This window comes from Saimiri boliviensis, chromosome 10, assembly GCF_048565385.1.
Source record: "Saimiri boliviensis isolate mSaiBol1 chromosome 10, mSaiBol1.pri, whole genome shotgun sequence".
Lineage (NCBI taxonomy): Eukaryota > Metazoa > Chordata > Mammalia > Primates > Cebidae > Saimiri > Saimiri boliviensis.
Genome location: NC_133458.1, coordinates 30,588,400 through 30,614,508, shown reverse-complemented (window position 1 = coordinate 30,614,508; position 26,109 = coordinate 30,588,400). Strand labels below are relative to the sequence as shown.

The 26,109-nt window shown below is 38.5% G+C and overlaps 1 protein-coding gene across 4 annotated transcripts in view; it reads right to left on the bottom strand.

Annotated features, from left to right (window-relative positions):
* GRM8 (glutamate metabotropic receptor 8) overlaps positions 1-26,109 on the bottom strand; it is a 799,760-nt gene that overhangs the window by 202,221 nt on the left and 571,430 nt on the right. The window lies entirely within an intron of this gene.

Sequence of the window (26,109 nt, the reverse complement as noted above, 5' to 3'; positions counted from 1 at the left end):
TTACTTGGTAAGAAAGACACAAATACTATTAATCAAAAACAAAGGAAAAACAGCACATGACACAGAGTAAGCATGGTGCAGAGTGGTCCTTGGGGGAGAAAGAGCAAGATCATTTCTGGTGAGCACATGAGAAAGCTTATTTGAGGAACTATTTACTGTTTTGTTCCAGCTACCATATGAAGAAGTTTTCTCACATTGTTCCATTTAATCCTCACATCTCTGACAAGTAGAGAGTTTTGCTATTTTATGATGAGAAAAATAAAGCTTAGAAAAAATCATTAGTTTAGTAAAAACAACAACAACAAAATACCCATGGCCACTTATCCACAGGCCTCTTTTTTTTTTTTTTTTTTTTTTTTTTTTTTTTTTTTGCTTTGAGACGGAGTTTCACTCTTGATGCCCAGGCTTGAGGGCAATGGTGTGATTTTGGTTCACTGTTAATTCCACCTCCCAGGTTCAGGGGATTCTCCTGCCTCGGCTTCCTAAGTAGCTGGTGTTATAGGCGTGTGCCACCATAGCCAGCTATTTTTTGGATTTTTAGTAGAGATGTGGTTTCGCCATGTTGGCCAGGCTAGTCTTGAACTCTGACCTCAGGAGATCTACCCACCTCAGCCTTCCAAAATGCTGGGATTAAAGGCATAAACCATCACGCCTGACCCACAGGCCTCTTTCTACACCACTACATGAGATCTTGCAGCAGAGATTGGAGGGTTGGTGGGATTTGGAGAGGTAAAACAAGCAGAGTAGACATCAGCTGAGGCACAAAGGTATGAGTTCGTGTTTCTTGTGGCAAAATTGTTCCTTTTTATCTGAAAAGAATAAATCTTCTTCATGCCTTAACCTCCTGTTTTCCAGTTATACATCATTGGCAAGACTGTTATGGGGTATCCTTCAACTAGAACTTGGGTTGCCACATTGCTATCCCAAAGTAAACTAGATTGTATTCAGCCATACAAATAGAGTAGATATTGGGTAGGCACTGGCACCATCTGTCATAAAAGGTCAGCTGCATAAGGAAGCACTGAAAAAATGGTAGCTCTTCATTATTGTCACTGTATCTCATTAGCCTAAAGAACACATTTCCCACACACAAACATTTCTTCATGAGTATATATTTTACAGTGGTTGTGAGGAGCACGTTGCACAACTCGGCTTTATGCTGAAGGTATTCGATGCTCATCTCTGTCACCACAGTGAAGTTGTTTTCCCTGGTACCACTACACATAACTGAAATTTACATTTTCATTTCTAATTGTGATTTAAAATGTCATCAAAAAAGATGATGCTGCAATACAACATTCAGGCAAAGGGTTGTTATACCAAACAAGATGGAGAGAGTTGAAGAAAGCAGATTTTCTTTAAGAGGCAGTATTGCTAGTAGTCAAAAACACAGTGGCTGGAATCAGAAGCTTGATCTAGTTCTACCACTTAAGAGCCATGTGACTCTGGGGAAGTTATTTCTCTCCTGTGGCTTATCTGTAAAATGAGGGTGATGATAGGGTAAGTGTAAGTATTACATGAGTTAATATTCATGAGTGCCAAGAATTGTGTTTGGCATATAAGAAGTGCTTAATAAATGTTAGCTATCATTATTAATATTGTTTAAAGTGGCCAGGCACAGTGGCTCAAGCCTGTAATCCCAGCACTTTGGGAAGGTGAGGAGGGATGATTGAGTGCAGGAGTTAGAGACCAGCCTGGATAACATGGCAATATCTGTCTCACTAAAAATACAAAAAAAAAAAAAAATAGCCAAGCATGATGGTGCGTGTCTGTGGTTCCAGCTATTTGGGAGGCTGAGGTAGGAGGATTGCTTGAGCCTAGTGGGGCACAGGTTTCAGTGAACTGAGACTGTGTCACTGCATTCCAGCCTGGGTGACAGAGTGAGAATTTGTCTCAAAAAAAAAAAAATATATATATATATATATATATATACACACACATACACACACACATATATATGTATATATATCACACACATATATAACACACAGTTGTGTATATATACACACATGCATGCATGTGTGTGCGTATATATATGTATATATACGCACACACACACAGAGTTTGAAGCAATGAACCACTACAGGTTTAAAAAAATGCATATTATAATGTTATCTTTTAAGTCCAAAATCAAGTGGTTTTCAATTTTTAAGAATATATACACTTGTAATTAAAACCTTGTGAATATTTATATGTATGTATATGTCCATATATAGTTATAATTATTAAATTAAAAAATCATGTAATTCACATGTGAAAGGATAAGCAAAAGCAATAAAACTTGTCAAATACCTTGGAATATCATAGGATTTTAAAAACTATGAGAAGTTGCAGAAATCCACTGTGTTTCATTACAGACTAAACCTCAGTTACTGTCAAAAGCTTCGAGCTTATGTTCAAGAGAAACGGTTTCATATCCAGCAGTATCTACTTCTATTATGGAAAATTTGAAACTGGGAATTCAACAAAACAGGAAATACCAACAAAACCTGGAATTCTTCTCTATGCTTCAACATTATTCTGTCAAACCTGAGGCAAGTGAAGAGGCCAAGATCAGAAGCACAGGCTTTGGTAAGCTGCTCAACACTGGGTCATCAAAGGTCGTACAGAACGCACAAACTGTATATGATGAAAGTTTAGACTCAACTTTTGATCATAATAAAGAAGAGTCTAGTCAAATGAAATCATTTGAATAAATGTATGAAAAAGTGTGTTTTGTTTAAAGGAAGTCAAGTACATTTAATGTAGCATTTCTTCTTTTGCAGAAATATACTTCTAGAGTCAGTGGTGAATCTTACATCAGGTGGTATCTTGGAATAATGCGACAATTTCAAAATTTGTCCTTAACTTCTAACTGCAAATGAATCAGTCTAAACTTTATTTGTAGAATGAAATTTAATATTAAAATATATTGTATTTTTGAATTTAAATGTAAAATTTGAATCATAAATGACTCAGGTCAAGAGCAGCCTCTTACTTATAAATATTCTCTTTCATTATCATTTGGCTGGATTTGGGGAAGGAATGTAGACAAAGTGTGAGAATTCACATCATCCTTTGGCTTTTCTGCTTTAAGTTCTAATTTTCAAAGATTAAATACGTCTTATGCCACGACCATATGGCAGTGTTTTCCATGAACAGAAATGATATATCCCCAAGAACAGAAGTGATGCCGCAAGAGAGGATCATTTTCCTCTTATTGAAAATTAGTCTATTCAATCAAAATTTTAAGAAAACATTGGTTAGTTTTCCGTGTATAGCTCACACTTCACTTAGCAGACTGTTGCCTAAATCTTCCCTATTCTAGAGAACTGTATATACAATGCAAGTATTATATGATATAACCAATATCCAGATGCTTTCTAACTCCCATAGTCGGGAAAAAAACAACTGGCAACACAGTACATTATTTCAGTTTAATAGTCGGTTATCAAGGCAAATAACTGGATGTTGTCTGCAAAGATAGCCACGACCAGGGTCCAGGGAACCACACCCAGAAAAGGTCATAATAGATAACCATTCTCTCAAAGGGAAGAATTACTCTGTGAGGATACTAATGTCTCTCTGTTCTGAGTTCAGTCTACAGTCCATTCTCTACACTTAAACTACCTTTGCAAAATTATCATAGCAAGAGAGGTCTGACAGGATTGATACCATCTAACTTCTGACCTCTGAGCTGTCCTTGGTCATTCCTGGGCATAGGCCAAGCTAACTTTTGAAGGAATTTGGTTTATAGTTTAACTTGAAAGCTAGGATGATATTAGTACCCCCTTAAAACTAACCCCTTCCTTGCTCAGGGACCAAAAACCACCTTTGTTAGACAATAAAAGGCCACAAGAATAGGGTTATGGGAGGAACCTGAACTCTGCTAAGATGTAGGCATAATTTCTCTAATCCTTTACTGCTCAGGGGTCTTGTGACCACAGGTCACAAGACTTTTGACTTCTCCAATTGCTCCTATAGATAACATCATTATTGTAGAACCTAAGATTAGTTTTTGAGTACTTTTTCAGATGAATCCCACCAAAACTTGTGACTCATGACTCAGTTGGTCCTATGACCCCACCCAGAGGAAGACTCAGCACACCAAAGCTGTTTTTCACATCCCTATGGTTTTATTACCAACCAATCAACAGCATCCATTCCCTGCCCCCAGCCCACCACACTGTCCATAAAACCCTAGCCTCCAAGCTGTTGGGGAGACTGAGTTGAGTGATATCTCCAGTTCTCCCATGTGGGCTGCACTCGTGTCAATCAAACTGTACTGCTATAGCACCATCTCAGTTGATTAATTGTGTCTATGTAGTGAGCAAGAAGAACTCACTGAGTGACTACATTACAACGTTGAAATGTTTTTCTGGTGAGGGAAAGGGAAAGAGAAATAAAGCACAGCTTGTCTGATTAATACTTAAGTACTACTTCAACTTCATGATCATTAATATTCAAAAGACTTCAATACTGCCTGGAAATCTCACTAGATTTCTTAGTCAGCTGGCTCTCTCTCACTGGACTCAACAAATACTGCCTCTCTTCTATCTCCTCGTAAATCTCAGTTTCCATTTTCCTGTTGGTCAGCTGATGATCTTACCCTATATTTTACCAGAGAATATAGAAGTCATACACCATAACCCCAAATTTTATTCCACAATTGAATTTTCAAGGCCTTTTACTCACCCCCTCCCTCTCTGTCTCTACAGCTAAAGTAGAAAGTGTTACATTAGGGTCAGTCCCACTGCACTCTGGTCACCATCATTCCACATGCCCAGGGGGTTCTATTCATAGACTGTTATGTCTTATTGCTTTCTTAACCTCTTCTTCCCAGTCAAGACTTACCTATCTGCATTCAAATGCAGATTAGTTTACTTTAGGATTAAAGGAAGAAGTGACTTCAGGGTGGAAGAGAGAGAAGAAGAAAGGAAAGAGAGAGGGAGGCAGGGAGGGAAGGAGGGAGGGAGGGAGGGAGAGAGGGAGGGAAGGAGGGAAGGAGGGAAGGAGGGAAGGAAGGAGGAAAGGAGGCAAGGAAGGAAGGAAGAAGGAAGGAAGGAGGCAGGGAGGGAGGGAGGGAAGGAGGGAAGGAAGGAGGCAGGGAGGGAAGGAGGGAAGGAAGGAAGAAAGAAGGGAGGGAAGGAAGGAGGGAGGGAAGGAGGGAAGGAAGAAGGAAGGAGGCAGGGAGGGAAGGAGGGAGGGAGAGAGGGAGGGAGAGAGGGAGGGAAGGAGGGAAGGAAGGAGGCAGGGAGGGAAGGACGGAAGGAAGGAAGAAGGAAGGGAGGGAAGGAGGGAGGGAGGGAAGGAGGGAAGAAAGGAAGGAGGTAGGGAGGGAAGGAAGGAAGAAGGAAGGAGGAAGGGAGGGAAGGAGGGAGGGAAGGAGGGAAGGAATGAAGGAAGGAGGCAGGGAGGGAAGGAGGAAAGGAGGGAAGGAGGGAAGAAGGGAAGGAAGGAGGCAGGGAGGGAAGGAGGGAAGGAGGGAGGGAGGGAAGGAAGAAAGGAAGGAAGGAAGGAGGGAAGGAAGGAAGGAAGGAAGGAAGGAAGGAAGGAAGGAAGGAAGGAAGGAACTTAGTTCTTTTGATACCCTGATCCTTCTTCAGCTACCAACATATCTTTCTACTTTTCTTTCCAGCCAAAGATCTCAAAACAGTTACCTAAAAGGCCATCTCTACTAACTAACATATCTTTTTCACTCTTCATCCCTCTGTAATTTCCTCCCTCTCTCAGCATTGAGCCTTCCATTTCAAAGGCTACAAATTGTGACCACATTGCCAAACCAGGAGACACTTATCAGTTTTTTCTTCCCATGGTGTCTCAGCTCTGTGATACCACCCATATGCTTAAGAGAAGGTGTTCTGCATCCCAGGCCCACCACAAACTGGATTCATCTACAAACTTTTAAACTTCCTCATCTATAAAATTAGTATAGCAATTATTTTCCTCCATTGGTTTTTTTTTTCTAGTGATTAAATGATATAATCCATGTAAATTGCTTAATCTTCTACTTGGCACATAGCAAAGATTCTATAGTTGTCAGTGTTTATAGCTGGTAATACTATTGGTGTTATTCTTCTATAATTGTTCTCTCATGTTTCATTTCATTAAACAACACTCTCCAGAGGAAGAGAGATGGTTGTTCCATTTCCTGCATGCAATGGCCAGGGCTGGTGCTATATTTACTATAAGCCACCATGATTTTTCCCAGGGGTAGCAGCAATGCTGTCTTTCTCAGATGAGTTTTGGTGGGTGATTCCAGGGCCTTGTTCCCAGTGGGTAATCCTGGAAAGTCTGCAAACTTCACAATATCTTTTAATAAATCTTTTAGGAGCCAAGCACAGTGAAACATGCTTGTAGTCCCAGCTACTCAGGAGGCTGAGGTGGGAAGACTGTTGAGCCCAGCAGCTTGAGACCAGCCTATGAAACACAGCAGCAAGACCCCTTCCCTGCAAATCACAAATGTGTAAGCACATTTATCGTAATGGATTTACAGGGGTCTTGCACACGCATGTGCGCACACGCATGCACTCTCTCTCTCTCTCTCTATATATATATATATACACACACATATATATACACACACACATATATTTATAGATATATATCTTATGGGTTGAATATGCCATTTTTGGCTTTTATTGCCTGCAATGAAAAATTCTAACAGTCAAATATTTAACTCAGCCTATTCCTGTCTTTGAATTTCAGATTTATATATTCAACTACTTCCCTGACATTCCAACTCAGATATTTCATAGCCATCTCAAATTAAACACATGCGGAAATGAACTAGTGGGCTCCCTCTCCTCCATTCCAAATGACTTGCCTCTTAGCATATGGCAACGCCATGCAGAGTTGCTTACATGAAGAATCCGGAGCCATCATTGAAAGCTCTCTATACATTTTGCCTCAAAATACACCTCAAATTTGTCCACTCATTTCAATCTGCATTTGTTACCACCCTCAGTTGAATCACCACTATCTCACAAATGCACCAAAACATCTGCTTGCAAAATGTCTCACCCTTTTCCTGTGTTCTCTTCCAATGCATTTTCTTCATAGCAAAGTAAATTTCTAGAAACAGAATCATGTAATTGCCTTAATCAAAATTCTTCAATGGTGTGCCATTGTACATTGGAAGAAATCCAAAGTCCTTACTATCACTTCCAAAACAATGAACAATTTAGATTCTGGCTGGCTCCTTAGCTGCATCATATGCGCCACCTCACATTTAATTCTCCAGCATCCTACCACATTTCACCTCTTAAAAACAGATAGGCTTTTATGTTTTGGGAGCTTTGCACAAGCTGTTTACTCTGCCAGGAAGGTGCTTTCCACCTAATGTGACCTCATTCTAAACTTCAGAGAGACCTTTTTATCCTGTCAGTTTCAGCAAAGAGTTCTTATTACACTCTCTCAAGCTATCATCTATATACCTATCACTGTTCCCAGAAATCTCCATTATTTTTTTGAGACAGAGTTTTGCTCTTGCTGCCCAGGCTGGAGTGCAATGGCACTATCTCAGTTTACCATAACCTCTGCCTCCTGGATTCAAGAGAATCTCCTACCTCAAGCTCCTGAGTAGCTCAATAGCATGCTGAGTAGCATGGTCACCACACCCAGCTAATTTTTTGTATTTTTACTAGAGAAGAGGTTTCTCCATGTTGGTCAGGCTGGTCTTGAACTCCTGAACTCAGCCTCTCAAAGAGCTGGGATTACATGTGTGAGCTACCTTGCCCAGCCAAATCATTCATTTTTGATGTGATCATTTATTATCTATCCTCCCTGTCTGTCTAATTTTCATAAAAAAATGACAATAGGTCTGTTTTATCTGTCTCTACTATTTTATGTGTAAAGTAGTGCCAGGTACACAGAGTTGCTGCTCAGAAATAACTGCCCAATGTTTGAATAAATCACTTTCAATCACAACACCCATGATTCCTCCGTGGTCTGTGGTGTTTTCTTTGTGTGGTGTCTATCACAGCTCTAAAGAGAAGGGTAAGAACAATAGAACTGTTGAACAGGACAGATTCATTAGCCGAGATCTAAAACCAAAAACCAAATCTGCCTAATTCTCAGATGACTGGATGGATTTATGCTTCTGGATCAGGGATAATTTTTTTCTGGTAGATACCAACAAGTTGGGTATTTAGACACCTCATTATCTTAAACACATACATAAACTCAAACAGAAAAATTTACTATGATTTAAGTAGTATCTTTAACAAATGCTGAAAAATGACACTGGTATTAAGACCTATTTATTAGAACAATATAATCCTTAGATGAAGAATGTAGAGAAGCACTATATTCCCACCATATTTACTGGAGTAATTTTATCTTTACTTCTGTGGCATCCCTGTAGTGACGAAATAATCTGGAGACTTCGTTTGGCAGTCATTTAGGAAACGGCTGTGGGAAGAGAGTTTCATGATCACAGACTCAGATTTGTAAAAGCTATGTTAGCTTGGTGCATTACTTAGACAAGTAAATCATACTGTCTTAATCTATGTCTAAAAAATGTAGATTCCAAATGTGAATATATATTATAGATGTGATAACAGAGACAAAGGAGGGAGATCCACTTAAGAGGGTGCGAAGGCTAACACTGAGTGTCAACTTGACTGGATTGAAGGATGCAAAGTATTGCTCCTCGGTACGTCTGTGAAGGTGTTGCCATAGGAGATTAACATTGAATCAGTAGGCTGGGAAAGGCAGACCTATCCTTAATCTGAGTGGGCACCATCTAATCAGCTGCCAGCACAGCCAGGATATTAAGCAGACAGAGAAACAGGGAAAGACTAGACTGGTTTAGCCTCCCAGCCTACATCTTTCTTCTGTGCTGGATGCTTCCTGCCCTTCAACATCGGACTCCAAGTTCTTCAGCTTTGGGATTCAGACTGGCTTCCTAAGTTCTCAGCTTGCAGACAGCCTGTTGTGGGATCTTGTGATCATGTGAGTTAATACTCCTTAATAAACTCTCCTTTATATATATTTATACTATTAGTTCTGTCCCTCTAGAGAACCCTGACTAGTACAGATTTTGGTACTGGCAGTGGAGTCAGTCGAATTGTTCCTTCTAAGGTGAAGGATAAGTTGCTGCATTTGGCCCCTCCTACAACCAAGAAAGAGGCACAGCACCTAGTGGGCCTATTTGGATTTGGAGGCAATGCATTCCTCATTTGGATGTGTTACTGTGGCCCATTTATCAAGTGATGCAAAAGGCTGCCAGTTTAGAGTGGGGTCCAGAACAGAAGGCTCTGCAACAGGTCCATACTGCAGTGCAAGCTGCTCTGCCACTTGGGCCGTATGACCCAGCAGATCCAATGGTGCTTGAGGTGTCAGTAGCAGATAGGGATGTTGTTTGGAGCCTTTGGCAGGCCTCCACATGTGAATCACCACAGAGACCGCTATGATTCTGGAGCAAGACCCCGCCATCTTCTGCAGATAATTACTCTCTCTTTGAGAGACAGCTCTTGGTCTGTTACTGGGCTTTGGTGGAAACTGAATATTTGATTATGGGTCATCAAATCACCATGTGATCTGAACTGCCTATCATGAACTGGTGCTTTCTGATCCATCTAGCCACAAAGTGAGTCATGCACAGCAGCATTCCATCATCAAATCAAATGGTGTCTATGTGATCAGGCTTGAGCAGGTCCTGAAGGCACAAGTAAGTTATATGAGGAAGTGGCTCAAATGCCCATGGTCTCCACTCCTGCCACCTTGCCTTCTCTTACCCAGCCTGCACCAATGGCCTTGTGGGGAGTTCCCTATGACCCATTGACAAAGAAACAGAAGACTAGGGCCTGTTTCACAGATGGTTCTGCACAATATGCAGGAACCACCCAAAAGTGGAGAGCTGTAGCACTACAGCCCCTTTCTAGGACATCCCTGAAGGACAGCAGTGAAGGGGAAGCAGTGAAGTGGGCAGAGCTTCGAGCAGTGCACCTGGTTGTGCACTTTGCATGGAAGGAGAAATCGCCAGATGTGTGATTATACACCGATTCATGGGTGTAGCCAACGGTTTGGCTGGATGGTCAGGGACTTGGCAGAATCATGATAGGAAAATTGGTGACAAAGAAACTTGGGGAAGAGGTATGTGAATAGATCTGAGTGGTCAAAAACGTGAAGATATTTGTACACCATGTGAGCACTCACCAATGGGTGACCTCGGAAGAGGAGGATTTTAAACATCAAGTGGATAAGGATGGACAATACCATTTGGTGGACACCACTCAGCTCTTTCCCCAGCCATCCCTGTCATCGCCCAATGGGCCTATGAACAAAGTGGTCATGGTGGCAGTGATGGAGGTTACACATGGGCTCAGCAACATGGACTTCCACTCATCAAGACTGACCTGGCTACAACCACTGCTGAGTGCCCAATTTGCCAGCAGCAGAGACAAATGCTGAGCCTCAATATGGCACCATCCTTTGAGGTGATCAGCCAGCTAACCCTGATAGGTTGATTATATTGGACCTCTTCCATCACAGAAAGGGCAGAGGTGTGTCCTCACTGGAGTAGACACTTACTGTGGACATGGGTTTGCCTATCCTGCACACAATGCTTCTGCCAAGACTATCATCCAAGGACTTACAGAATGCCTTATCCACTATCATGGTATTTCACACAGCATTGCCTCTGAAAAAGGCACTCACTTTATGACTAAAGAAGTGTGGCAAGGGGCTCGTGCTCATGGAATTCACTGGTCTTGCCACATTCCCCATCATCCTGAAGCAGATGGATTGACAGAATGGTAGAACGGCCTTTTGAAGTCATAATTACAATGCTAGCTAGGTGACAATACTTTGCAGGGCTGGGGCAAAGTCCTCCAGAAGCCACGTATGCTCTGAATCGGTATCCTATATATGGTACTGTTTCTCCCATAGCCAGGATTCACTGGTCCAGGAATCAAGGGGTGAAAGTGGAAGTGGCATCACTCACCATCATCCCTAGTGATCCACCAGCAAAATTTTTGCTTCCCGTTCCCACGACATTACATTCTGCTCATCTAGAGGTCTTAGTTCCAGAGGGAGGAGCACTGCCACCAGGAGACACAACAACAATTCCATTAAACTGGAAGTTAAGATTGCCACCTAGACACTAGAGGCTCCTCCTACCTTTAAGTCAACAGGCTAAGAAGGGAGTTACCTAGGATTGACCGGGACTGTCAAGATGAAATCTGTCTACTACTCCACAATGGAGGTAAGAAAGAGTATGGATGGAATACAGGAGACTTATTAGGATGTCTTTTAGTCTTACCATGCCCTGTGATTAAGGTCAATTGGAAATTACAACAGCACAATCCAGGCAGGATTGGCCCAGACCCTTCAGGAATGAAAGTTTGGGTCACTCCACCAGGAAAAAACCATGACCTGCTGAGGTGCTTGCTGACGGCAAAGGGAACACAGAATGGGTAGTAGAAGGTACTCATCAATACCAGCTATGACCACGTGATCAGGTACAGAAACAGGGACTGTAATTGCCATGAGTATTTCCTCCTTTTTTTGTTAAAAACATGTTTATGCATATATACACTGTACTAAGAAAATATCATTTTATTTCATTTTTCCTTTATCATGTGACATAAGATTTATTGACTTCATATTAGCATTTAAGTATTGTTAATTTTATGTGATAGCATTTTGGTTGGGGACTGGTGTATTTCCAGTTGTATGAAGGATAGCTGTATTATGTTAGGTGTAATTATAACCTTACTATTGTCTTTATTTGAAGATTATGTATGATCTCAGATATGTATGGGTTCAAGTTGACAAGGGGAAGACTTCTGATGTTTAATACTGAGTGTCAATTTGATTGGATTGAAGGTTGCAAGGTATTGATCCTCGGTGTGCTGCCAAAAGAGGGTATTGTCAAAGGGGATTAGCATGAGTCAGTGGGCTGGGAGAGGCAGAACCACCCTTCATCTGGGTGACAAAGTGAGTGACAAACCATCTGGTGGGCACCATCTAATCAGCTGCCAGAGTGGCCAGATTATAAAGCAGTCAGAGAAATGTGAAAAGACTAGACTGGCTTAGCCTCTCACCCTACACCTTTCTCCTTTGCTGGATGTTTCTTGCCCTCAAACATCAGACTCCAAGCTCTTCAGCTCTGGGACTCAGACTGGCTTCCTTGCTTCTCAGCTTACAGATGGCCTACTGTGGCACCATTGATTGTGTATATTAATTCCTTAAGAAACACCCCTTTACATGTGTGTATATATGTGTGTGTGTGTGTGTGTGTGTGTGTGTGTGTGTGTGTGTGTCTCCTATTAGTTACATCACTCTAAAGAACCCTGACTAATATAGAAGGCTTATACTCTTTATTCTAACAGGCTTAAGGCTAACTCTATGTGTCTCCTTCCTGATGTCAGAAATATCTGTAGATATTCCTGCTTATAAAACTGCTTAGAGGAACAGTTTTCCTCAGTGACATATATAACTCAATTATTGATTAGTCACAGGAACACTGACCTCATCCTAATAAAATAGGGATCCCCCTATTTTAAGATCCCCCTTAGGAATAAAGAGCTGGGTACTTTAGGAAAAATTCTAAAATGTGTGAGAATCAAGAGATCAAAAATGGCCAAAACCAGCCTAGGCAAGATAGTGAGAACACGTCTCTACAAAAACATTTTTTAAATAGCAAGGTGTGTTGGTGCATTCCTGTAGTCCCAACTATTGAGCAGGCTGAGGTAGAGGATCACATGAGCCCGGGTATTCAAGGCTGCAGTGAGCTATGATTGCCACTGCACTTCATCCTGGGTGACAGTGAGACCCTATCTCCTAAAAAAAAAAAAATGGTTAAGAGAGGGGGATCATTACTAAAACAGGCAATTCAATTAGGGAGATTAATTCAAACCATATATTTGACAAAAATGGCCAAATAAGCGGCCTTGTTAATAAGATGACAAAATCCTTTCCTTTTGCATTAAAATAACTAATTTTGTCTCAAATTATATTAAATAAGGTAACTACAACATAAATAAGAAAATGACCTTGATTATATAGCAAAGAATTAGTTTCTGAAAGCACATAAACATTTACAGAAAATATACTTATTTTATCAAAGTGGTTCACTTTTCAGCTGCTTCTATGGCTTACAATAAAAAAGGGATTATGTTACATATGGAAACTTCAAAAACCACAAAGCTGAAATAAAAACAATAGTCCAGGGCAATTAATCTGGAAAAAGAATATCCATGAATACTCTGGGTATTTGTTTTAAAGCACTTCAGTTCAATAGGGTTGTTTTCTTTCTAATCAAAGAGCAATCTCTATTTTGATTTATCATCCTCAGAAGTGGTAACAGAACCTATCCCAGTAATATGCATTGCGGGGAGGAAGAGAAAACAATTGAACCCAAGGCTATCTCAAATAATGGAAAAGATACTTCTGATAATTGGCAGGAGATCTTATAACACAAACTATAAACAACTGCTGGATTGAAAGTCACAAAGGCATAGTCCTAGAGTCCATATAGCGGGATCATAGGAGACTTACAACGTTCCCTAGAGTCAAGAGGAAATGTCATCCATTAGAATTAAAGTGAACTCTCTCTATATCCATTCATAGAAATAACTAGACCACTAAGCAGATTCAGGTACATTCTTATTCTTCCTCTACATCTGAACCTGAATTGGGTGAGGTGACAAGTGTGATTTTTCAGACCAACTGATGGTCTTTCTGGCTTATGGTTATAGTGAGCATCCCTGGTGACTGATATGTGAACAGACCTCAGAGCAGCCAAATCTCTGGGTGGTTTTCCGCTCTGCCAGCATCCTGATCTGCAAACTTAACCTCTCTGTGCTTTAATTCATCTCTAAATCGAAAAAAAAGGAAATACTTTATCCTTAAGGTAAACCCCCAGTTCCAAATTCTTAATCAGAAAAATTATGGCAGGTTTAAGAAAATAATTAATGGTCTACAGAATTAAAATCAAAGAGACTTGCTGAGGTAAGCAACAAAATTTGCAAAGGACAATATAAGGTTCATTTTCTTCTTAGACTGAAAGAACTGTGCCAAGTATTTATGTGGACTTCAAAAGTATAAGTGTTTTTAATAAATTAAATCTAAAATGAAGGCATTTAATATTATTAGTGGCTTATCAGCATGAAGCACAAAGAATATTGAAGTGGGAAATTTCTCCAGTGAAACTCATCATTAAACTTTCACTAATAATGTCATCATTTTTTTTCCCTTCTGTGATCACACCATCTCCCAGGCACAATTTTAGGTTTAACAGTCTTAAAACCAGGTAAGACTAGGGAAGCTGAGCAGGCAACTCAAATGATTAAGTTTTAAAAACTTTTATAGGTATTTAAGCCTTGGGAAAGCTTAATTAAAGCTAACAAAGAATTTAAAACAGGAGTGAGAATTAAAGCAGTAGGAAATGTTTAAGAAAAAATTACTATGCCATTGAAAAAATTCAGGAAGAGCCACAGGCAATTAATGCAAATAATCATTGATTGGAGGAAATATCTCTGGCAAATGCAAGAAGTGACCCAAAGAAACAGAACTGAGAAAACGTGTCCAGAAAAGTAAAAAAAAAAGAACATACATAAAATGGAGGGTACAACATAGCTATTATTTTTCAGAAAGAAAATGTGATGGATTCTGCATAAATGTGCTTTGTATAACTTTTATGTTATCATAAAGACAATCATAATATCCTTAGCTCTTCATATTCCTTTGTCAGTTTATCATTCATTCACTCACGTTTTCGATATAGTATTCAGAACTCACCCTATCAGACCATCTGGTTGAGTTCTGTAGCACAATCTTCTCTACCCACTTATTCTATGAGATCCCAATTGCATCCCATAATCTTTTAAAATAAAATGAAAAATTTTAAACATATCATCTGATAGGGTTTGACTCTGTGTCCCCACCTAAATCTCATCTCGAATTGTTATCCCCTTGTGTGGAAGGAGAGACCTAGTGGGAGGTCATTGGATTATGGCATTTCCCCTTCACTCTTTCTCCTGCCACCATGTAAAACATGCCTTGCTTCCCCTTCGTCTTCTGCCATGATTGTAAGTTTCCCGAGGCCTCCCTCAGCCATGATCAACTGTGAATTAATTAAACTTCTCTCCTTTATACATTACCCGGTCTCAGGTAGTATCTTTATGGCAGTGTTAAAACGGACTAATATATTATCCTTCTTGGTCCCAACTACTGTTTATTCATCTTAAACCATGCTTAACTCTGATGGATACTATCTGGAAATAAACACATGAAATGACATTTTCTTGGCTATTTCATTACACGCATATTAAGCATCTGAATCAGTGTTATTGTTTTAATTTATCAAATGATGTCCAAAATTATGATAGAGACAAAATAGCTGGTCCAAATCTAAAGAAGATATTTTACTTGCTTAATCACAGAAAAGGATTATTTAAAACATCCACATGTGATTTCACTGACACTCAAGGTAGATACATTTCCAAAGCATGACACAAGGAAAAAATATAGCATGAAAATCACATTACAGTATATTTACAGAAACACAGAAAATGGGGTAACCTTTGCACTTTCTCCTATTGAGAGAAATAGATATTGTACTCAACCCTTTCTTCATAGCTGGTAATAACACAAATAATAAAATTGATCTTAAATTGCCTACCAATCATCGTATTCAGGGAAATGCCCACTGAACTTGTAGCAGTAGCTTTCCTTTTGTCGGGGAGGGGGGGAGTGAGGTTACAAACTATAGACTAGAAATAATAACAATAAAATAATACCAAGGGGCATTAAATGCCAGGGTTTTGGGAATTTGGAGAGTGGGGTAAGATAACCAGGGTAAGTTGCTGAATGATTATGTCCCACATCCTTTTCTTCTGATAGTCCAAAAAGCAAGGAATGTGAAGGAGGGGCTTAGTCAAAAGCCAGCCTAAACTGCCTGGGGCATCTTATGGCATTTGAATTGGTGAGAGATCTAACAGATGTCACTCCTTCTCATGCTATTTTGGAAGCAAGACCTACCTAACAGAACCACAGCCACTAAAAGGAGATCAGAGTTAACAATTGGGACAGAGAGGGGTTATTTCTGCATGTTGGAGAAGCTTGTGTTCACAGAGTAGCCATGTTTGTCATTAATAATAATAATAAAAATAAAAAGTTCTGCCTCTCATCAGTAAGCACTGTCTTTGAAGGCTATGTATATTCAGGGAAACAAATTCATCCACTTCTGACATCGGTTGCAGGGTCTAACCTCTGGCAACAGATTAATGCATTAGCAAGGAACCCAAATGAAAAGTGCTTATGCAGACAGCACAATGGCTGTGATTTAGTGTGTTCATATAGCAATTTTTATTTACTGAGTGCTACAATGGTTTCTATTATTTATTCTTCAAGACAAATCCATGAGGTATTGTCTTCATTGTTTTTAGGTGAGGAAAATAAGGCACATAGAAATTAGCATGGAATCACAGAGATTGAGCCAGGTTGTGCCTATACACACAAAAATAACCTTTTAGAAAGGAAAAATGAGCTTTAAGTTGTTTTCTTGACATTAAATATTACATTGGTGCAAAAGTAATTATGGCTTTTAATTGTGGGGAAAATCGCAATTAATCCTGAACCAACCTAATAGAGCAGTGGACACTAAAATATTTCCTAGCAGTAAAAACATCCCCCCCAATAAATGTCACATACAATTCCAATTTGTAAACAAAATAACAACTACATTGTATTACTAAAACAAATATAAATGTCTAATATTTAATAATTATTAGGGCAATCAATGTTTTATGAACATAAACTTTGAAATCAGAGGACACATATAAATAGTTCCAAGCTTCTATCACTCTCAGTATCTGTGAATTTCAGAACTTCTAAACTCCAGACTGCTGGCTTTAGGGAGAAAGTGTTTGCCTAAACCTAACAGGTTAAAAGTATAAATTCAGTAAAACTATTTTGTGTGCATAAACATAATGACATAGTGTGTATGCTGGGAATGCACCTGAACCTTTGAATTCAGTTGTTTAATTAGTGAGCCATTCATGGTGAGGGTGGAGTGAGTGGGGAAAACCCACACATGAGGAACCACCGCGGAGTGATTTAAAGCATGCAGGAAAGAAGACCTGTGCCCTGTGTATGCATAGGGGGAACTCGTCCCTAATCCTCATTATAGACCTGTCTACTCTAAAGCAGGAAATGACCAGATAAAATTAAGAGATGCTAACGGTTATATTAATTTTTTAAGAAGAAACAATAGCCTGCAGCTGATGATGTGTTGGCTGGAATGGACTGAGTGGCTGGGAAAGAATTTAATGGAACTAGAGCTTTTAAAAAGCATTTGAGTTCAAAAGGTTTAGAAACAGGAAAAATAAAGAGAAGCAGAAAGAACAGGTGAGATTCAGCTGAGTGAAGTTGATGACATAATATAAGCTGAGGCCACACAATTTCCAACAACAGTCCAGGAGCCAAGGGCTGAGTTATGGCTTCCAGAGTCATAGAAGGCAGTTCTGAACAGAAGCTAAATGTTGGTGAACTCATTTCATTTTTTTTTTTTTTTTTTTTTTTTTTTTTTTTAGATAAAGTCTCACTCTGTTGCCCAGGCTGGAATGCAGCAGCGCAATCTCGGCTCCCTGCAACCTCCACCTCCTGGGTTCAAGTGATTCACGTACCTCAGCCTCTTGAGTAGCTAGGATTATAGGTGTGCACCACCACGCCCAGCTACCTTTTGTATTTTTAGTAGAGACGGGGTTTCACCGCATTGGTCGAGCTGGTCTCAAACTCCTGACCTTGTGATCCCACTGCCTCGGCCTCCCAAAGTGCTGGGATTACAGGCGTGAGCCATCACAACCAGCCAAACTCAAATTTTAAAAAGAATAAAGTCATGCTTCTCCAGAGACCAAAGAGAAGATAAAGAAAATGTCCTGGCCTTACATTTGAGGGAGAAAGTAAAATGATTTACAAAGAAGAACAGAACCTGCGACTGGAACCAATGAGTAGAACTGGATGAGCAGAGAACTGGATCTAAAACTGGCAGTCCTGAGGGCGTCTAAGAGAGCATCAAATTCCAGAAGATTGGGGATGATAACCGTGAGGCACAGGTATCACCTGTTATCTATGTCCACAGTCCACTCAATACTGCAACCTGGTCCAAGGTGAATCATGTGGCATTGGGTTTATCTATTGACAGTTTGTAAGAAGGCCACATTCTAGATCAACCAGAGCAAAATATTTTGTTTTTTTATACAAGGGAACCAGGGATGATGTGCTCTGAGGAACTAGAATGAAGGAATACACTTTATATAAAGAAGGAAGATTAGAAATACTAATAATAGATTGTTTGGAAAAAAAAATCCTCTTCATCTCCAAAAATGTAAAATAGAAAGTTAAGCTATTACAAATGGCAGGGGGAACAAAGCTGTGGTAGCTTTTCATTAAATAATAATGTGCATGTGATTGAGTTTTGTAAACTAAAAATAAATAGAAAAGGGATATGATGCTCTGGAATGGCTTCAGATTTGAGTGTTTACTTCACTATACATACATATTTTTTTCCTAAATACAAATGTGACCCGTGCACTTAAAATATATGGAACACAGAAGGGAAAGATTTTTTAAAAAGAAAGAGAAATATTCAACCGTAGCCTTCCACTTAGAAATGACTACTGTTAACAATTTGTTGCATTACATACTAGTGTTTATTCATATGCACTTCTGTGCCTTGTTTATAAATAAAAGTGAGCTCCTTTTCCTTTCTATTTACTTGGCAATACATTGTGTGCTTTGCCATTTCATTTTATTCTTAAAACATTAAAGACTGCACTAAATTCTACTGCTTTTCATCAATTCTCTAAAATTAAACACTTAGGTTTTTTCTTTATTTCCACTATTTCAAATAAAAATATGAATTGATATCCTTGATTTTGTTTGCATTTATTTGTGTGCTAGTAAGATTAATCATTTTTCATGTTTTGGGCCGTTTATACTTCTTTTGTATATTGGTTTCATATTTGAAATGAATTTGTTTTTGTCCATTTGTTTTCCTAGAATATCAAGCTTTTTAAGAGCTCTCTATACTAAATATATTAATCCATCCTCTGTCATGTACATTTAAAATATCATTGATTTGTCTTATTTCATTTACAGTATTTGTTTCAATAGGGGAGGCTTTTAGTTTTTATGTAGCTAAATTTTTTCCTTCATTGTTTTTGTTATTGGTGACAAGTTTTGAAAGATCTCCATGCTGCAACTTTATATACATACTCAGTAGTAGTTTCATTTAGTTCTTTGAAGGAGTATTGGTTAAAAGCCTGGGGTCTGGAAGCCATTCCTAACTCTGTCCTTAATCTTATAATCTATTCTGCCTCCACTGATCTGTGGTTAATCTGATCTGTACCTTAATTTCTTCATCATAAAACTAATAAGTAATATCAGTATTTGCCTCACTGAGCAGTTAAAAATAATAAATTGGATATTCCACTAAAATGCATGGCATAATATCTGGCACATAATTCTCAATAAACCCTAGGGATTATTTAACTCCTTAATATCTATGAAAATTATTTTAAAGACTATGATAAAAATATATCTAATTTAATTTTCTCCAAATTTGTGCCAATACTATTTTGAATAAAACATATTGCGTTCCACTGATTTTAGATGCCACTTCTATTATATACTAAATGATTACAGGTGTTTGGATTCATCTCTACACTTTTTAGTGAAGTGCATTGATTTGCCTGGCCAGTAATATGTCTGCTACAATATTAAAATCAGTATGGCTGAATAACATTTTAATTTCTTTTAGTGCAATTATTCCCTCCTTAATTATTCTTTTCTCAGAATATACCCCTGACTAATCAGGCTGCCAAATCTTCTGGTTAAAGTTCCAAGAGGGAATTATCAAAAGACTATGAAACTGTCATTCTTCTAAAGAGTACTTTGTCTAAATAATTTTTGGGAAAGTCAAGATGAACTTTTCTGCCCAAATTATATTTCACCCTTAATCACTTTCTAGGTTCTGTCCAGTAGAATATAAATGTACAAGGATCAGCATCAAATGTCAAAAGAAAAATCAGGTTTTTTAATTGAACTAATGGAGATGGAGAATAGAAGGATGTTACCAGAGACTGGGAAGGGTAGCAAGGGAGATGGCAGGGAGAGGAGATGGGGATGGTTAAGGAGTCAAAAAAATAGTTAGAAAGAATGAATAAGACACAGTATTTGATAGCACAACAGGGTGACTATTGTCAGTAATGACTTATTTTCCATTTTACTAAGAATATAACTGGATTATTTGTAACACAAAGGGTAAACATAAACACTTCAAGGGATAGATACATCATTTCCTATGATGTGATTTTATATATATATATATATATATATATATATATATATATATATATAAAAAATATGCATGCCTGTATCAAAGCATCTCATGTACCCCATAAATATATATACCTACATGTACCCACACAAATTAAAAACTTAAAAATAACTCTTTATTTTCTTGTAAAGGGTACTTTTATTGGATTTTCATGGCACTCAGTGGACTTGAAAGCCTTGACAGAAAGGAAAATACAGCTGAACAATGTAGAGCTGGTGTCGTGCATACTGCTCCTTGGTCAAGAGAGGCCATTTCAACCGAGTATCTCATGGCTTACAGAGACTTTCTACAGTGCCTCTGAGAACTTATGCATATCAGCCGATTGATGCTGAGGCAACAGTTAAAGGTTCTGGTCCTAGATATGTTGCTGCTCTTAAAGCTGCGCACTTAGGCTTCAAGACAGTCTGCATTGAGAAAAATGAAACACTTGGTGGAACGTGTTTGAATGTTAGTTGTATTCCTTCTAATATACAATGTATGTTTTTAAAAGATCAGGTTTTTAAGTGTATTCTTGTAAAACATTTAAAGGCCAAGTGAAGAATACACTGTACCTTATAAATCACTTTCTAAATTCGGCCCTGGGACCCTCAGGGCCTCCACTCATTATAGGATGGAGGTCAGCCAGCATGAATAGCCCCTGCTTCACCGGTGATCACAAGGAGCAAGAAAACAAATACCTGAAGAGCCAGAGAATGAGAGCCCAAGTACCAGTTCTTCCTTGTAGTGCCTCTGCACTGTCACAGATGGACTGTAGGGCCTTTGCCTCCCTCCCTCAGGTGGTCAGTCATATCTCCCTCTTTAAGTTGAAAGAAGAGGAAGTGGAAATACAGAAGCATCAGAAGTGTTACTCCTATACTGTTCCTTCCAAGAGAACAGATTTAAAATCCAAAATCCACTCATAGAAATGGAAGAAAAAAAGAGGGCCCTTAACAACTTGTTTCAAATCAATAAGCCATTTTAATAAGAGAAAATTCTCATGTCTTCCCAGTGGCCTGATTTCTGCCTTGTTTCATATTTAACAATTCTATAACTCTGTGTGCAAAGCATATTATTTGATATACGTCTAAAAAGGCATTGTTATTAACTGTTAAAATACCATGACTATATATTCCTATTTTGCTCAGTTTTAATTTTATAATAAATACCTTAAGATTTTCTAAATTGCTCTAAATTTACATTTTATAGCAGACTCAAGTTTGTTTTGTTTTGTTTTTTACTTTCTCCAGGGACTGGGAGGCTTAAAGGAAAATAAAACTGCAAAGGGATCTCTTGATAGAAATGTGTAAATTATGCTGAAGATAATAGAATAAGCAATGAGGAAAACTGCATTTTTTCAAATTAATTCTGGCCACCAAGTAGATTGGAAGTGTGAAAATGAAAGAAACTATAAGAAAAAGTGTCTGTGATATCTTAAGCCTCATGAGAGCTAGTGAAAGGAATATTAACTTTAACCAGATGAATAGAAGCCAGGAAGGGAGCCTTCAAAAAAAAACTCCTGATAAAGGGGAGCAAGAAACCATGCCTGAAACTCTGAAATGGAAGAAGGCTCAAGGGGTTTATTAGACCATTCAGAAAGAAATTTCAATTTTCCTTCTGCAAATAATTCAGAAAACAAAAAAAAAGTGGGGGCAGGAAGGCATATCTAAAAAAAAAATCAACAGGAATCTCTGATGACCTCAAATTTCATGAGGATTTGCGTGAATCACAGAAGGACAAATAGTACAGAAGAGAATGTTCCTTAAATGATGTCAGGAAATCTGAAAAACATAGTAAGTTAAGACTTGAAAATATATAGACAGCAAGAAAAACATTCTATTTTTTTCAAGTACCATCCAGTGCAACAACAGATGTAAAGCCAAGGAGCTTCTATTCATCAGAGAGGAAATGGATTATGAAATGTTTAGTGTTGATGGATGGGGTGCTGGTCTACTTCTCATTCTTTTCTGTAATACAGGACAACTGTCAATTAAAGATTGTTGGTGTCAATATTGTCATGAAGCCAGGCATGAAGGTAGACAGACAGGGAGACTGTAAAAGGCATTTTCTCACTCTGAAGGAATTAGAGACTTTCAGCCATATTCACTTATGGGCGACCACATGTCCTCATTTGTCTGAAATATTCCTAGCTTATGCCTTCCTTTCTGGCATAGTTATTAATAGACATCATTTCCCTTTTAAAAGATTTTAAGCACTGAGCAGACCAATATCAAGTTCCAATGTTGAATCAGTAATATCAACCAAAAAAGTCCCACAGCAGATGGATTCATGGGCAAGTTCCACCAGATAGACAAAGAATAACTGGTACCAATCCTATTGAAGCCATTCCAAAAATTGGAGGAGAAGGGTTTCCTTCCTAACTCATTCTATGAAGCTAGCATGACCCTGATACCACAAGCTGGCAAAGACACAAAGAAAAAAGAAAACAACAGGCCAACATCTCTGATAAACACAGATTCAAAAATCCTCAACAAAATACTAGCAAACTGAATCCGGCAGCACATCAAAAAGTTAATTCACCATGATTAAGTAGGCTTCATTTCCAGGATGCAAGTCTGGTTCAACATATGCAAATCAATAAATGTGATTCACCACATAAACAGAATTTTTTAAAACTCCTTATGATCATTTCAATAGAAAAAGCTTTTGATAAAATCCAACAATCTTCCATGATGAAAACTTTCAACAAACGAGGCATCAAAAGAACATATCTCAAAATAATAAGAGCCATCTATGACAAAATCACAGCCAGCATCATACTGAACAGGCAAAAGCTGGATGCATCCCCACTTAGAAGACGAATAATACAAGGATGCCCAATCTCACCATTCCCTTCCTTACAGGGAGATTGCAAAAGGCATTTTCTCACTCTGAAGGAATTGGAGACTCTTAGCTATGTTCACTTATGGACGATCTATTCAGGAAGTCCTAGTCAGAGCAACCAGGCAAGAAAAATAAATAAAAGGCATCCAAATAGGAAATACATCATCAAATTATCTCTCTTCACTGACAATATTATTCTATTCCTAGAAAACCCTTAAAGACTCCACCAAGAGGCTCTTATTCTGATAAACGACTTTAGCAAACTGTCAGGATACAAAATCAATGTAGAAAAATCAGTAGCATTTCTATACACCAATAATGCTGAAGCCAAATCAAGAACATGATCCCATTTACAGTAGCCACACATACACACACCAATCTAGCAATATATTTAATCAAGGAGGTGAAAGATCTCTACAAGAGACTACAAGACACTGCTGAAAGAAATCACAGATGACACAAACAAAACAAAAAAAAATTCCATGCTCATGGATTAGGAGAATCAATATTGTTAAAATGGTCATACTGCTCAAAGCAATCTACAGATTTAATACTATTCCTATCAAATTGCCAATATTATTTTTCATAGATTTCAAAAAAATTATTCTAAAATTCATGTGGAACCAAAAAAGAGCCCAAATAGTCAAAGCAATACTAAGCAAAAAGAACAAAGCCAGAGGCATCAAGTTATCCAACTTCAAACTAAACTCTTAGGCTAAAGAAACAAAAACAGCCCAGTACTGGTACAAAAACAGACACATAGGCCAATGTAACACAATAGGAAACCCAGAAATAAAGTCATCTGATCTTCAACAAAGTTGACAAAACTAAGCAATGGAAAAAAGTCTCCCTATTCAATATATGGTGCCGGAATAACTAGCTAGCCATATTTGGAAGAATGAAACTGGATCGCTACCTTTCACCATATACAAAAATTAATTTAAGATGGATTAAAATGTTAAATGTAAGACCTCAAACTATAAGAATTATAGAAGAAAACTTAGGAAATACAATTCTGGTCATTGACAGTGGGAAAAAAATTACGACTAAATCCTCAAAAGCAACTGCAACAAAAATTAAAAAAACAACAAATTGGACCTAATTAAAGTAAAAACCCTCTGTACAGCAAAAGAAACTATCAAACTACAAACTACAGAATGGGAGAAAACATTTGCAGACTATGCATCCAAGAAAGGTCTAATATCCAGAATCTATAAGGAACTTAAAACAATTCAGCTAGACAGCTGTAAAAACCAATAACTCATTAAAAAGTGTGCAAAAGATATATATAGACACTTCTTAAAAAAAAACATGCTAAACAGTGCCACAATGAACACACGTATGCTTGTGTCTTTATAATAGAATGATTTATAATCCTTTGGGTATGTACCCAGTAATGGGATTGCTGGGTCAAATGGAATTTCTATTTCTAGATCCTTGAAGAATCGCCACACTGTCTTCCACAATGATTGAACTAATTTACACTCCCACCAACAGTGTAAAAGTGTTCCCATTTCTCCACATCCTCTACAGCACCTGTAGTCTCCAGACTTTTTAATGATCACCATTCTAACTGGTGTGAGATGGTATCTCAATGTGGTTTTGATTTGCATTTCTCTAACGACCAGTGATGATGAGCATTTCTTCATATGTTTCTTGGCCTCATATATGTCTTCTTTTGAAAAGTGTCTGTTCATATCCATTGCCCACTTTTGAATGGTTTGTGGTTTTTTTTGTTTTGTTTTGTTTTGTTTGTTTGTTTCTGTAAATCTGATACAGTTCTTTGTAGATTCTGGTTATTAGCCCTTTGTCACATGGGTAGTTTGCAAAAACTTTTTTCCCATTCTGTTAGTTGCTGGTTTGCGCTAATGATTGTTTTCTTTGCTGTAGAGAAGCTCTGGAGTCTGATTAGATCCCATTTGTCTATGTTGTCTTTTGTTGGCAATGCTTTTGTTGTTTTAGTCATGAAGCCCCTGCCTATGCCTATGTCCTGAATGGTTTTGCCTAGGTTTTCTTCTAGGGTTTTTCTGGTGGTAGGTCTTATGTTTAGGTCTTTAATTCATCTAGAGTTAATTTTAGTGTAAGGTGTCAGGAAGGAATCCAGTTTCTGCTTTCTACACATGGCTAGCCAGTTTTCCAAATACCATTTATTAAACAGGGAATCCTTTCCCCATTGCTTATTTTTGCCAGGTTTGTCAAAGATCAGATGGTTGTAGATGTGTGGTGTTGCCTCTGAGGTCTCTGTTCAGTTCCATTAGTCTTCATCTCTGTTTTGGTATCAGTACCATGCTGTTTTGATTATTGTAGCCTTGTAGTATAGTTTGAAGTCAGGTAGTGTGATCCCTCTTTTTGCTTAGGATTGTTTTGGCTATGCGGGATCTCTTTTGGTTCCATATGAAGTTTAAGGTGGTTTTTTCAGTTCTGTGAAAAAGGTCATTGGTAGTTTGATGGGGATAGTGTTGAATCTATGAATTACTTTGGGCAGTATGGCCATTTTCATGATATTGATTCTTCCTAACCATGAGCATGGAATGTTTTTCCATCTGTTAGTGTCTTCTCTTATTTCAGATCTAGAGCCAACCCAAATGTCTATCAATGATAGACTGAACAAGGAAAATGTGGCTCATATATACCATGGAATACTATGCAGCCATAAAAAAGGATGAACTCATGTCCTTTGTAGGGACATGTATTAATCTGGAAACCATCATTCTCAGCAAACTGACACAAGAACAGAAAATCAAACACCACATATTCTCACTCATAGGCGAGTATTGAACAATGAGAACACATGGACACAGGAAGGGTAGCATCACACACTAGGGTCTGTTGTGGGGGGCTAAGGGAGGGGTAGTGGGAGGTGGGGAGGTAGGGGAGGGTTAACATGGGGAGAAATGCCTGATATAGGTGATGGGGTGATGGAGGCAGCAAACCACCTTGTCATGTATATACCTATGCAA